The following is a 14,835-nucleotide window of genomic DNA, read 5'->3' as shown; positions in this document are numbered from 1 at the left end:
CCTTGGGGGTGCTTTGGTGTGTACCCCCACATTTTAAGTTCATGATCATGAAATTAGTTTGCCACAGTTTGTATGTTTCCTGTACAGTGTCACTGGAGGCAGAAGGCTGCTTTCCCAGGTTGCCCTCCCCACAGGCACAAGGGGTAGGGGAGCAGAAAACTGCACCTGCCCATCCTCCTCTCCTACCCTATCACAACAAAGTGACAAGGGGCAAGCTTCCACTTGCTGTTGAAAGAACATGCACTTCCTTCTGTTTTAAATAGCATTTTCTTCTGTTTTAAATAGCACTTCCTTCTGTTTTTAATGTTCCTGCAGCCTAACCTGCAACTATTTTTATTTTATTTTATTTATTTGTGATATTTATTTATCATGAGATATAACAAAATCCCTAAGCAGTTCTACCATTAAAAGAATTGTAGGCTGCACTCCTTACCAAACCTACTCAGATCAATGCTTAGTTGAAATATTTGCTGTTTTAAGAGATCTGTCCATTGTGTTGTTACTTATAGGCTAGACGTTTAACATCAGTAAATCTGTTTCATGATTTTATATTGGGGCATATCCATAGATTATCAATAAAAGGGGCAAAATATTATTTATGGCTGAGTTTCAGCAGCAAATGCTTTCATGAATGAAACATGCAAGCTCTTAAGAAAGCTTTTCATTTGGTAAAAGTGTGTAATACCTGGCTTGAACGTGAGATGGTCATTCTTCTTAACTTTTCCAATCTTGTATCCTTACCACTCAGTGACTGTTTTATGGAGGAACTGGCCAAAGAGAACATGATATTTTGTTTTTTGAAATAAAATACAGATTGCTGAAGCAAGTGGGAGAGAACCCCTCCCTCCCTCCCTCTCTATATATGTAAAATCAAGGTTGTATAGTATTGGGAAAGCATCCAAGCTGGTATTATATCTTGCTTAAATGTGATTACTTTCTTAAAAAAACCCAACAACCAACAATTCATTTTCCAAAGGAAATGAATGACTAAGCTATTAGCTGAGAGTAGAGCCTTCTATTATAAGAGTCAAGAGGAGATGAGGCTATTTATTTCAGTAGCCCTGTGACAGTCAGTGCTGGCATACGAAATGGGTCATCCTGCAACAGAATTGTGTTGCTTTTCTTCAGGGTAGTGTCAGAGTATTTGCCCTCCTTCACCTAACAGCAGCCTCTGAAGTGTTGAGCACATTAAGGGCCCAATCTTCTGCATGTTTAGACAGAAAAAAGCCCCACAATGGTCATTATCCGTAGTGTATGTGGAATGCTGGGACTTGGAGGATTTTTTCTATGCAAACATACAGAGGGTTGCTTCCTATGATGCAGTGATGCTAACTCACAGATTTGGGTTCTTTGCATTGCAGTGTTGACTATTTCTTACTGTCCTGGCCAAGGAAGGGGGATGCTTTCTTTGATGAGACCTGGTACTCCTTGTTGCAAATGGAGGTGCATGGCATGCCAGCACAAGAGTGGTGGTTGTGATTCTCGTATTAAAAGGTGTGGTGGAAATAATGACCATGTTGTGGTGTGCCCAGCTTTCCATTGGTACACCAAACAGCTCAATGCCATAAAAATAAAGGCCTTTGAGAAGCATGGCCATTTAACAGATCAAGCCATTGAGATTGAACCAGTCCTTACCAGTGTGCATTTTTGGAATTGCCTGTGATAGATTACTCCTTTCTGACACAGTTTCAAGGCAAGGTTGGTCCTGGCAAGTTGCATATCCCTGTTTCTTGAGCTGTTTTCAGGCCTCCTCTCTGGTGGGTGGGTGGTTTGTTTGTTTGTTGGTGGCTTAAGCACAGTTGCATTGCTAGCCTGTTGCAGTGAGGCATGCTACTTCTTTAAAAGGCCTTCTGCCTAATAGCTTTCTCTTTCCTTGTGGTGAGAGGATCCCAGAATGAGCAACCACTTTGGCTGCAAAGGATGCAGGGAACAGTTCATTGATGGTAGTGATCCTTGGACTAGTATGCTGAGCATCCTTTGTCTGGGGGTTGCCAGAAGTAGCAAGATGCCCAGGGTGGGGGAACCATATATTTGGGGGAACCATACAAATCTGTTATATTTGTATTCTCCTATTCTTCATGCAGCAGCACAACCTCTAGGCTGTTTTTATAAGACAGTGATCACAGCATCCTCTGAGAATGAAGTCCTATTGTACTGCAGGGGTCTTAACTCCTCCATAAACACTCTTAGGTCCTCACTATAAGGCTGCCTCTACCATGGCAATGGGCTCCACAGGCTGTTGGTGTGGAAATTGTTGTCTGGAGTGGAAACACAATGATTGTGCTTCCAGCTGGTGGTAGAAGAACAAGGGAAATATTTCCAGGGTGGACAATCCCAAGTATCGCCCTTCTAAACCTCTGGAGAAATATGTGGTATACTACTTAAATGTTAGACTTCACTTCTCCTCTCCCCTTACATCTGGAAAAGGCTTCAGTGCCAGCATCTGTTGAAGTGAAGTCCTTGCTGGGATCCAAAGGGCCATGCAACTCTATCTGCACTTAGGCAGACGTGCATTCCTTGAGCAGAGATCTTGTATGTGCCCTATGGGAACCAACACTGCTAAAACTGTGGGTGTGCACAAACATATATTTATGCTAGTTGGGACTCATTTTAGTTTTTCTTGTGCAGTGCAGTTTAGGTCTGGCTCTGCCAGATGCTGGCAATACAAGGAGAACGTGCCTCAGAGAGGCATATGACATGTACATGTCCCAAAGTAGCATCCTTTGGGTTGGAAGTGATTGCTTATATATGTTTTTTTATTGAAAAATCTGTGATATGAGCAGTTGTTCATCCACTTTTGAGTTGCATCCCTTTGAACTGAGGATTAACCGACTGAAAGCAAAAGTCCTTGGAGTTGCAAAGAGACTTATCCTTCAAGTGTGGAAGGATAAGCTCCCATCATGTATTGCTCTGTGGACTAGTGATCATGCTGCTTTTTTTTTTTTTTCCTTCGATTTATATCCTGCCTTTTCCCTACAAAGGGCTCAAGGCAGCTTACATCATTCTCCTCCTCCATCTTATCCCCACAACAACAACCCTGTGAGGTAGGTTGGGCTGAGAGTCTGTGACTGGCCCAACGTCACCCAGTTGGCTCCATGGCCGAGCGGCAACTCGAACCCGAATCGCCTGAGTCCCAGTCCCATGCTCTTAACCACTACGCCACACTGGCTCTTGCAACTCCTACATCCATAAATACCACCTGCAGCCATTCATGTGGATGTGTGCTAAGATATGTGGACTGCTTACCATAAGCTTGAAAAGGAAGTGTTAAATTCAGTTCTGCTCCTTTTCTTTTTATATTATGGATGATGTAAATGCTTATTGTGTGAGGAAATGTTTGCCTCACTCCCTATTTGAAAATTCTGTTCAGAAGAAAGGTGGGCTAGTGGAAGTGATACTACTACTCCCCTTTTCCTGTTGTAAAATGTGACTGCTTTTTCTCCTGTGATTAAGCCTAGAATGAAGAATGTACTTTTAAATTAATCACAGCGACAGCCCATCCACAGCAGAGTACAGTTCAAATTACATAGCTTTCTATCCACCCCCATGTGTCTTGCTGTGGCATGGGAATTAGTGGGCTGGAGAAACAATTTCTGGATGGCTGCAGTTTTCCAAATATGCCTCAGGTACTGCTTTTGATCCTGGCCTGGATCATCTGCCTGCTTTGCATGTGGTGATGGGCTGTGCAAGAGCAGGTTGCAGCTGAGCACCGAGAATGGCTGTTAAAATGGGGCTTATGCTAGCAGAGAGGCTGTACTAATGGAAGACAATGCAAGTGCACAAGGATTGTGTGCAGTACCAAGGATTTCCTGTGGCTTCTAGTTTTACAGTACACACTGACTCTGTTTGCATGAAATGGCCACTTGTCGTGGGTAACTAGCCGCAGTGGACTGTCATGTCATCTCAGTTCAGGTGGCTGCCCACTGACTGGCTTTTTTCCAAGCAATGTGGCATCCGGACAACCCATGGCTTGTTTGACCTATGATGATGCTGTGGCATCTGAACCTGAGATTCTAGTATCCTTGGGGGTTGCAGGGAGCTGTTAACAGTGATCTTCCCTGTTTTGGCACCAATAACAGTCCCTTCCCTGAGGGCCAAGCAACACTTTGGAGTGACAGTTATTGTCTCACTGCTGCTGTTGTCATTAACATGTGAGCAAAAGTCTTAATTTGCTATTGCTGTTATTGTTGGACTTCAGGAAATGCACTAATACGCACTTACAGTTGGCACGCACGCACGCACGCACGCACGCACGCAGAGAGAGAGAGAGAGAGAGAGAGAGAGAGAGAGAGAGAGAGAGAGAGAGTCAGCCCTCCACATTCACAGGGGTGGGGATGCAGGATCCCTGCAAAAATAGAAAAACTGAATCTCTCTAGCTTCCCCATACACACACCTTAGCTCTTAATACTGTTGACCAAACATGTACTGGATTGCTCCTTCCTCCCTCTTTCTCTGTGTCTTTGCACCCACTGTTGTAGCTGCAGCAACAGCTTCATGAATTTCCTTTTTTTTTTTCTTGATATACCATATATAGTGGCATATAAGGTGACTCACGTATAAGACAAGGTTGGTATTTTGGGCTGTTTTTCTGGTATTTGTTGCTTTATATGCAGATATATTTGGGTATTTTTCTGAAACCTACTTCCTGGTCACTTGTTCCACATTATTACCGTATATATCAATTTATAAGATGACCCCAAAACCAAAAATAGCAAAGGAAAAATTGGGGGCCATACACCCCAATATATCTTATATGCCAATATATATGGTTATAATGTGAGGAACAAGTGACCACGAAGTAGCTTTCAGAAAAATATATTGCAGTATAAGGTGACTTGCAAATAAAGCAAAGTTGCAAAACTCCAAAAACTTCAAATTTTACTAGTTGCTGTTGTAAACCGTCCCAAGACGCTAGTAGATGGATGGTTTATAAAAGCTTTAAACAAACAAACAAACAAACAAAGAAATAAATTCCCATTTAATTATTGATGTCAAACTTGTGAATATTCAAACCCCAAAAATTAAGCCCATGAAAGTCAAGTTTTGAGTGTCTTTCCTGGTCAATGTCCTTGCATATTTCAGGTATCAAAGAGAATAAACTTCCATTGGTAACAATGGGAATTGATGAGATGGGACTGCTTATACTTGCAGATCTGTCAAAAGGGGTGCACCCTAAAGGAGGTGCATCCCTTAACAATATAATGCTCTGAATTTCAAGTGCTGAAAATAGGGAGGAGGAGGAGGAGAACTGTCAGTTCAACACCTCCCTGGGTCTCCACCTGTTCTTGATAGTTCTAATATATAAATAAAAAATAGAAGGCATCAGAATGGGATGGCATGAATGGGGCCACTTTAGGGGTACAAGTCCTGCAAGTGCTGGCGACCAATTTGCTCCCTCCTGTTCTGCCATCTGTAAGTATTTTTTAAATTTCTTGTCAAATCTTTTCTTCTTTGAACTGGGAAATATACCCACATTTCATGGCTGGGAAGCAAATGGAGGGGGAATTTCCATTTTAACCCTTTACAAATGATTTTCAATTGATATTTCAGCAACAATGGCCTATATTGCAGTTTTGCCTTGTCTATTTTCATTTTCTGCCAATTGCACTTCGCTTCCCTTGACATCTGAAATTTACAAAGACATTGCCTAGAAAGGACCACATGTATCTGAAAGCCGTAATTGCATGCTTACACATCTATAAAAGACCAACAAAAAACAATTAAAAATCCAGATACAACTGCACAATTTCTGGGGACATAAAGATAAATACAAGCCAAATTGTGCCTTTTTTAGGCTCTGAGAAAAACAATGGTGTTGAACAAAAAAGTGTAATGATCATTCTAAAAAGCAGGAAAAAAACTGCTGGATAGGAAACTTGAATACTCACTAGAGGACTGTGGGAGAAGGTGCAAGAGAACAAGCTATGATGACCCTGATCATCTGGTGGGTGTACTCTGGGCTATTCCGTGGGCAGCCTGACATGGCTATTTGCAGAGTTTCTGAGTATATCATACAAACCTGCCTATTGAGTTAAATATGTAACAATACAGCTGACCTTGACTTTACTTCGAAATGAGCAGTGTTTTTTTTGTCACAGAATGCACCAGAACAGAGTTTCGGCACCTTTTTTCAACAGATTTTCCAAGTTTTAAAAGTAACTTGAAAATGTGATGTTTGGTCTACGTGGATTTGAATCACCCTGTTGAGCATAGCAGGTTGGCAGCATGCTGGCTGCTTGTGTATTGAGTCCAATGCATGCGTACTTCGTCCGCGCTGGTTGTGATGACGTTGCTCGGCTTGTGGCGCTGCTCGGCTTGTGATTGTGTGGTTGCACGCTGGGTGCTTACTGCGGGCAGCAACCGTTATGTTTCGTTACACAACTGACATGTGTGGGTGTGTGTACAGTGATTGACTGTGCAAAAGGTAAATAATTTTATGAGTTCCGGCACCTTTTTTCTTACAAAAAAAGCACTGCAAATGAGGTTTGGTCGGGATCAAGACCACCATGCATGGCTACAGAAGACTGAATCCTGTATGCTATCTGAAACCCACCACCTGCCCCCCCTTGGTCCACAGTGTAGCATATAAATAAATAAAACAGTTAAAAAACCACAAAGGTATATTCACCTACCCACATGTGGTGGTCCTGGTCTATGGAGGCTTTCCCCCATTTTCTTAGTTCCAGTGCATTGGAGGGGGAATTTTACATAATAAGTGGTAGCTAAAATAGAAAAGCAATTTCTGTCATGACTGTGTTGCGGTAGCATCATTTTTCTCTCCCGCTCACAACACCCTTTTAATTTAAGTGGGTTGAATTTAAAGGAGAGGATGGCAGTTTTAGCCTCCTGTTGCAGTGCAGCCCTGCTTGAGGTTCTATATGTTCCTTGTGAATTTAAAAGATGGTCAGGAGTATTCTACATATCTAACACATCTTGGAGTTTGACTGTTTGTTTCACACTTGTGGAAGGACATGATGAAATGTGGAAGTGATGATTCATACTGTTATCTTATGAGAAAATAGTTATGAAAATTATCTGGTCTTAGGGTTAGTCTTTTTTCAAATCTCTGAGAAACTGAAATATAATGGAAATGTTTAATATACATATGTAATAATGCATACAACCCATTTTTGATGGAGAAGCTTAATTTCTCCAAAATACAGGAATTCTCTTTCCTGAAGGACAGTTCTTACAAGTGATTTACATAAGTAGAAAAACATTGTTTTGTAAAAAATTTCCTGCTCTGATGGGGCTGTCCTGATGTTTCAGATACGGGATTTGAACTATTTCTGAAGAACTGGTGGAACAAGTAGGTGGACCAAACCCCTGGCTCAGGTATCCTGCCAGAGACTTTCATGTCTCTTCACCAACGTGAGAAGGTGCCATGGCTCAGTGGTGTTTAACATGCTTTGCAAGCCTGATTCAATCCCTGGCATCTCCCAGTAGGGCTGTGAAAGCACCGTTCCCCAGACCCTGGGAAGCCTCAGCCAACCAGTGGTGTGACTCAGTGGGTGGCTTGGCATGTAAGAACAACCCATCCTAACAAATCACCACAATGGGTTGCTGTTAAGGGCCATGCAGCCACAACGAGAGCAGGCTTACTGTGGGTGCTTCTCTCCATTCCCAGGTGACACCATGAGAAGGAAGGAGGCTGTACTCTCTGTGATCACAACCCAAATGGGGTTCACTGCAGCTGTTGAAGACTCCCCACTGGCTCCTCCTGAGAGGTCTATTCTCAGGCAGGGACACCCGGTTGGCATGGTAGTGTTGCCCTGAGAACAAAGCAGCCCCACTGAGCTGGTCAGCAGCTCCCATCTCCTTCCCAAGTGTAGACCTCTCGGGTAGGAGGAACAGGATGCCTCTGACAGCTGCCTTAAAGTGTCAGTCAGGCACACGCTTGGAGAAGTGGTCAGCCATGTTGTCTGGCCAGCTGCTTGGCCAGAGCAGCAACAGCTAGACTGAGCAAGTGGCTCTCTTGTTCTGAGACTTGACCCACAGTGGGTCATGTCTTCTGAGGTCAGACAACACAGCAAGCAATTATAGTATGATCAAACCCTAAAACAGGTACTGTTGTGTCTTATTGACAAACAACTATAACAAGTAATGATTCATTGCTGTGTCATGCAGACCCAGTCAGTATAAGAAAACCTCTTATGTTCCTAATATTCAAGTTTGCTACTATAGTAGTCTGCTGGTATTGGCTGTTCAGTAGAGCTTTCCTGTTTTCCCAGTGTTAAACAATTCCTACGAAGACATTTGGCTGTGGACACTAGCATTGCAAAGGGCTGTACCTGTGTCTAACAACCTGCTGACAATTTCTTACTTGCCTTACAAATTAAGCATTTAGTTTTACCTAGCCATTATTGCATCTGTTTAAAATGGCTCCAGCACAACACAGCTTTGGTAGAAGCAGTAGTGTCGAAAAGTCTGAGTCTTTATAACATACACAAGAAATAAGCAAACTCATTTAGAGAAGTTGTGAGAAAGCAAAAATCACTGGAGGAGACAATGCTAGGGAAAGTTGAAGGTAGAAAAAAGAGAGGAAGACCAACTATAAAGTAGATCTGTTCTGTAAAGGAAGCTGCAGCCTTGAGCATGCAAGAGCTGGGCAGGGCTGTCAAAGACAAGGTATCTTGGAGAGCACTAATGCGTAAGGGGCTCCATAAATTGGAGATGACTTGATGGCCTGTAGCAACAACAAGCATGTTTTGAAGGTATATTGGAGAACGTTCTGCAATATTAAAAATAGGTAGTAGTGGGCATGGGTGGGAGACCTGATGAGTAGGGCTGTGCTTTTCAAGTATTAGAAACACAATGCTGCATCTATATAATAGAATCCTGACTTGTTATTCACAAGCAACGTGTTGCCAGATAGCTCTCACTTGGTGCATCACACTGTCAAGAGTGGTGGGATAAGCCACGTATTAACCAAAGGTATTACATCCCAATCCACATTCCTGGTTTGGTCCTCCCTTACAAGAATTCAGAGTTTGTAGTCAGTTTCCATTTCTGGGGATGTTGGAGTGTGACAAGTCTGGAATCCTAGTTTGGAGAACACTAATCTTTTTCAGTTCCTCTTTAGTTCTGGTTTGTGCTTTAGCAGCTCCTACTGACAGGAAGCTCTAAATGGGAATGATCAGGCAGTGTGTGCAAGCATAATGCTCATGAATGAAAGACTGGATTTCTTTAATTCCAGCATGTTGTTAGGCGCAGGCTTGTGGTTAAGTACAGTACTTAACCACTTAAGTACCTCTGGGAAGTACAAAACCCTCAGCCCCTCTTAACCATTTTTTTCCTAAAAGCAGTGGCAACCTGATCCATAGGGACACTTATTCAAAGAGGTCACAGCTTTCTAACTCTTCCATAGGGTTCCCCTTAGCCTTGCTATTCCTAAAGTGGGAATTTGTATTGGTTTTTGTGCAACTCCCTAATTAAACTGAATGTAAATTCCTGCCAGCTGTTTTGACAAGGTGATGGTAGCCCTGATGGCAGAAAAAGCCCCAATGAATTCTTTATTCATAGTTTTTCTACTAAACACAGAAGTGCCAAATAACTTCTAGGACAATGCAGCAGTTGATTCAGTATCTAGAGAAATGGAGAGGAAGTGCACACAGAAGGTTACAACACTTCCCTGTATAAATTGGGTCATTCCTTTAACCGTTCCAGCCAATATTTCTGTGTTGCCTCAGAACTTTAATAGTCTTTTAAGTTTCATCAGGCGGAAGAGAAATAAAAAAAATGTGCTGCGGCATATCTGCCAGTTTAGAAGTTAACGTCTTTTAAAACCTGTGATACAGAATAATTGCTGGAGCAGAATAATGAGAGGGTTGCTTCAGTCCAGGCTGTGAAATGCCACGTAGTAATGTGTAGAGATGTAAGACTTACTTTGCAGTCTTGGCTCATTCCCAGGCAAACTTGTGGAGAGCCAGTTGGCAAAGGGGATGCAATGAAAAGGGGAAGCATGTGAAATGCTAGTTGTTAGACTGTGATTGTTACTGTTCCTCAGTGGCCCTAGATCTCCCTCTCAGTTTGGACTTTAACTAAGGCCAGTAGATAGGACACAAAATGGCTTGCAAAATGAACTGTGTGTGGGAAAGTTGGTTTGTTGCCACTGAGGATCTGTGAGCATTTCATACATGCATTTGGGATGTATGTTGTTGCTATTCCATAGAGCAAACATAAATTTTATCCAGTAGTTCTCCGCAAGGAGAAGTTATGCATGGAGAAAGCAGCAGTGGATCCACGCTTTGGTCCTGACCACAGCATCATGTGTGGTGCTGGCTCTGCCCTCTTGGTACTTGCACTGCTCCATGGATAGCCAGATGCAAGGGTGATTGCTCTGCATGACGGTGTGAAGTACAGGGCTTGCCAAATCTTCAAGGAATGCTGGTACAAACAGAGAAGTAAATAAATATAGCTTACGAAGAGATAAGATTACCATGTCTGGTTTCAAAGATAGCAGTTTAGTTTTGTTTGCAGTGTGGTATTTCCATAATGTCCAGGTTAGTATGTAGGCCTGCTAGATATAACTGAAAATGGGGAAATTCAATCAAAGAAGACTCTGAACACTGCCATAGTCATAGCTTTAAGAATTCTATGCATACTTGAGGTAATGCTCTGGTGTATGCAGACATCCTTTAAATATTGATAGTGTCTGTTACTAACTTGCTCTGATTAAAAGTGCATTGGCTGACAAGGCAGAAGTATGCTCAGAACAAGTATTGCAAATCAAGTTTTGCCCATGCTCTATATAAGCTTAATGATATAGAAAAGAAATGATCATTTCTTCAGTTACTCTGGATTTCTCCTCAAAGCTGTTCATATCACTGGATGATTTGTATCTGAACTGCCTGCACTAAAAATATTCTACAGCTTGAAGATAAGACATGAATTCTTTAGGTATCTGTTGATTTATATTTTGTTTTATGCACACATCACCCTGAATGTACAGTTATGAGTAGTGAATGTGTGTTGTCAAGTTGATGCACACATAGAGACTGCCCTTCTAATAGCTCAATATGTAGAATGGTCAAAGACATGTAACACAGCCTTGCTTTTTTTTTTTTTTTTTCTTGCAGGGACCTGGATCCTTTTAGAGAAGGATCCAGGTAGCATTTTGTGTGTGCTTCATCTGGGGTTGGATTTAGGTACATGCTGGAAGTGATTGCCCATATGTCTGTACAACTGGAGGCCAGTGCTTCCTAAAGCAGCCTCCATTTCTGGAATGGAACAGATCAGTGGAGCTCATGGGAGAAATTTCTGCCGGCCAGACCCATTGTACAAATTGGCTTTTTGGCTTATTTTCAGGGTTGCTCCAAAAAAGTGCTAGCTTTCTGTTGTGTTGGTGACAGGTCCTATTGGCACATTGTACAGACACATGGGCAGTGTTGACACCATCATAGTCAAGTTCACCTTAGGACTTCATTTCAGTGGATGACAAAATGCTGAACTGTGGCCATGTATCTATATAATTGCCTGGGAAACCGCAAACTGCTTGGAATCCATTTGTATGTTGCCAGGGACAGCCCAAGATGTTTTACTGCCTGAGGTGAAGCAGGAAATAGCACCCCTCCTATTTTTACTCTTGCACACATTCATTGCCCCCTCTGACCTGTATCCACACACCCACCACACCCTCCATCCTTTCATTCCCTTGCCCTCTCTTTTGTGCTGCATGGACATATGTATGCTCACTTTCTGTTCAATGGATCATCTGTGTCAGGGATGAACAACTTGTAGGCCAAAGCAACTATGCCTGTGCCAGTTAAAAATGTGAAATGCACATTTCAGTGTCAACAAACTTGAGAATGTCTCTCTTAAATTTCTTCATGGTACAAGTCAGTCTGTATTTATCCAGTAGTAACTTCCACTGTGTTCAGTGGGACTCACCACTATTGTGCATAGGAGCAAAGTCTATAATCAGCCAAGAAGACTTCTAAATTACCAAGAAAGAAGTTCTACAAGTTTACTCGGACACAAACCTCATGGGAGCATATTACACTTTAGCTAAAAGCTGGGGCAGAGGCAGAGAGGAATTGGGGTGTGGTGGCTTTTGGATTTAATAAAGTCAGTATAGGCCATCTGTTCGGAGTACCACCCGACACACCATCAAGGGCAGTAGCCCTCATAAGAAGCTGCTGCCAAAAACAAAACTGTACAAGCAGTTTTCCCCTGCAGTTTGTTTTTGTAGTCCACTTATGGATTATAAATTTAAAGCTGCACTCTGTCGCTATTTCTGACATGGACTTTGATGAAATTCTTATGCTGAAAATTCTCTTTTTTCTTTCTCTTTCTCCCCCTCTCATTTCTGGCCCTGTTCTTGGAGGTTTCTGGAAGAGGAGAAACCTGTTTCCTGTTTCCCTTTCCTCACACTGCCACCACAAACCACTTCCTGTCCTGCTTCTCAGAGCACCAATGAGTTCAGTCCACAGGCTCCACTAGACTTAATGAGGTGTTGTCTTTATGAAATAGAAGCCTGGGGCACATGCTGCTTGCTTGCATGGTTATTTGTGTGTGAGCATAAGAAGGGGTGCTTAGAATTGCTTGTAATAATACAAGTGTTACACTATGTAGCCACAACATGAAAATTATAATCAGGAGGGCAGGTTGGTGGTGGTTGTTGTAAACTTTCAAAAAACCAATAAAAATTAATGGGAATGAAAGAATCTTTTGCATTTTTTTAAACAAAGTGTAAGGAATTGAGAGGAACTCCTAGGTCACCGGCGCTACTGATCTACTGAATCAAAACAATTCTTTGGCAGTGGAAGAAACACACGACATCTTATAATAAGCTTAGCTCAACATCTTACAATAGGCCAGCAATAAATTTTTAAAAATTGAAGTCTTCTAATCTTAAGTCATGCTAGTTTGCCAAGAATTCAGCCACCTTTTTTCAGTGGTGTAAATTTACACTGAGGCTTAAGATCTTTTTATTCCAATACAATTTGGCTAATCACAAGCATTTTTGTTTTGACAAGTTCTGTAAGTGAGAGCCCATATGGGTGAACTTGTGTAAATTTATTTTTTTTTTGCAATACCTGTTTTTAAATTAAATAAGCCTATAATTGCAGGTGGAGATTTTGTAGTTTACATCATGTGGATTTGTATGGGAAACTTTGATCGATTTGACCACTGAAAAAGAACTCTGGTCAAAAGTTTAGTTATGATTTATTTGGTGTTTTTTGTATTGAATGATAGATAATTGTAATTTGAAGATATAAAATTGTTATATATTCAAAATATACTCACTTTCCATTTGATTGTTACTGTGCAATTTATTTGAATGCAATATTAGCTATAAGTTACAAGAAGGTAATATTAAGTATAAGTTTGATCATAGTAAGTTATTGTATTTCAGGTTTGCCAACATAGTGCATTTTCAATGGCTTAGATAATTGATCAGTTTATTGGTTATTTGTTTGCAAGAATTCAAAAGATGGGACCTGTATTAACAGACTTGTATGTGAAAGAGGTGTACTACAGTCCTCTCAGAGCTGCCCCAGTGAAAAGACTCTCCTAGTTGCAACCGTCTACCTGTATTCTAAGCATGCCTGTCCTTGGAGCATAACACCACATGGGGAAAGCAGGAACTTGGGGAGCCACAGTTCATACAGGAGGTTATGTTCAACTGCATTGTTCTCCTATGTATCACTACTGGTATTTGGTCTTCCAGTTTTTCAAAGCTATATGGCGCTCAGTCCATTGTAAGCATTAAGCAGTAGTTGTAGGTGTTGCTTGTTCCTGCTAAAGAGGGCCTTCCAATTACAAGGCCTTTTAGTTGGTATCTCAGTTGACCCGAATTATAGAATTCAAACTGTCAGCAAGTCTTTACAAGTTAACAGAATTCATGAAAAGCAATGTTGCATGTACCTGAAGAATATGCACCTGTCTATCCACATTAACAAGCAGAAGGTTCGTAGTAGTAGACTTAGCATTATGCAAACAGAGAACCTTGCATAGATCTTACATGGTGTTCGGGATTTATTTATTATTTATTTATTAAAACATTTTGCATGATAATGTGTAGAAACAGGTAATGTATGTTAGGTTTGAAGAGTATAGTCACATGCTGGATTGCAATGCCAGCTAACTGGGTCTTTTCCTCCCACCCACCCCCAACGACAGGAGCATATAGGGCATTAATTTGAGCAGGTGGGAGTCCCAAAAGTCAAGGTTAATAATTCATTTAAGGTATTCCTTGTCCTTTGCCAAAGTCAAAAGTTTTAGAAGTTTGTAAATTATATAAAATGATAGAACAGTTTTCTTTAAATAACATAGAAACAGAGCGAGTCAGAAGGGGTCTCCTGGGCCATCTAGTCTGACCTCCAATGGCCCTCCCAGGCCATCTAGTCTGACCTAATGTATATGAGAACACTGTTTTTGATACCATGTTACACACAGATCCCTCACACTAAAAACAGAAGGTGGGAGTTAATTTGGTATACAGATTTCAGGGGATGCTTTTGTTCTTTTTGGTGTATGCACTTGCAGCATGGTACATGCATTTACAAAGTTCTTGAAGGAGATAATACATACTATTTGCATCTTTCAGCCCACCTTGCAAAATGAGTGAATTTGAAATATGGACCTCTAAACACATACACCTTCTTGATTTCTCAATGTTTTAAAGAAAACTGTAGTCTTGCACAAAATACCAAATGGGAAAGTTAAACCAAAGGCTTAATATCTTCCATTCCAGGCCCCAATCAAATAGGCAACTGGCCAAGTAAAAGGATCACTGTTTATCCAGGCAGCAATAAATTGGCAGTATCAACTTACTTTCTCTTTACTTGATATTTAAAAGCTTAATTGCCTGGTCCTTTTTCAGTTAGGCTC

General features: G+C 41.4%; 1 protein-coding gene across 1 annotated transcript in view; it reads left to right on the top strand.

Moving 5' to 3' along the window:
• Nucleotides 1–14,835, top strand: part of RAB32 (RAB32, member RAS oncogene family) — a 29,397-nt gene that overhangs the window by 3,544 nt on the left and 11,018 nt on the right. The window lies entirely within an intron of this gene.

Source organism: Varanus komodoensis, unplaced genomic scaffold (genome assembly GCF_004798865.1).
Source record: "Varanus komodoensis strain SLA01 unplaced genomic scaffold, ASM479886v1 scaffold1, whole genome shotgun sequence".
NCBI lineage: Eukaryota > Metazoa > Chordata > Lepidosauria > Squamata > Varanidae > Varanus > Varanus komodoensis.
This window is presented reverse-complemented; position numbering and strand designations above follow the sequence as displayed.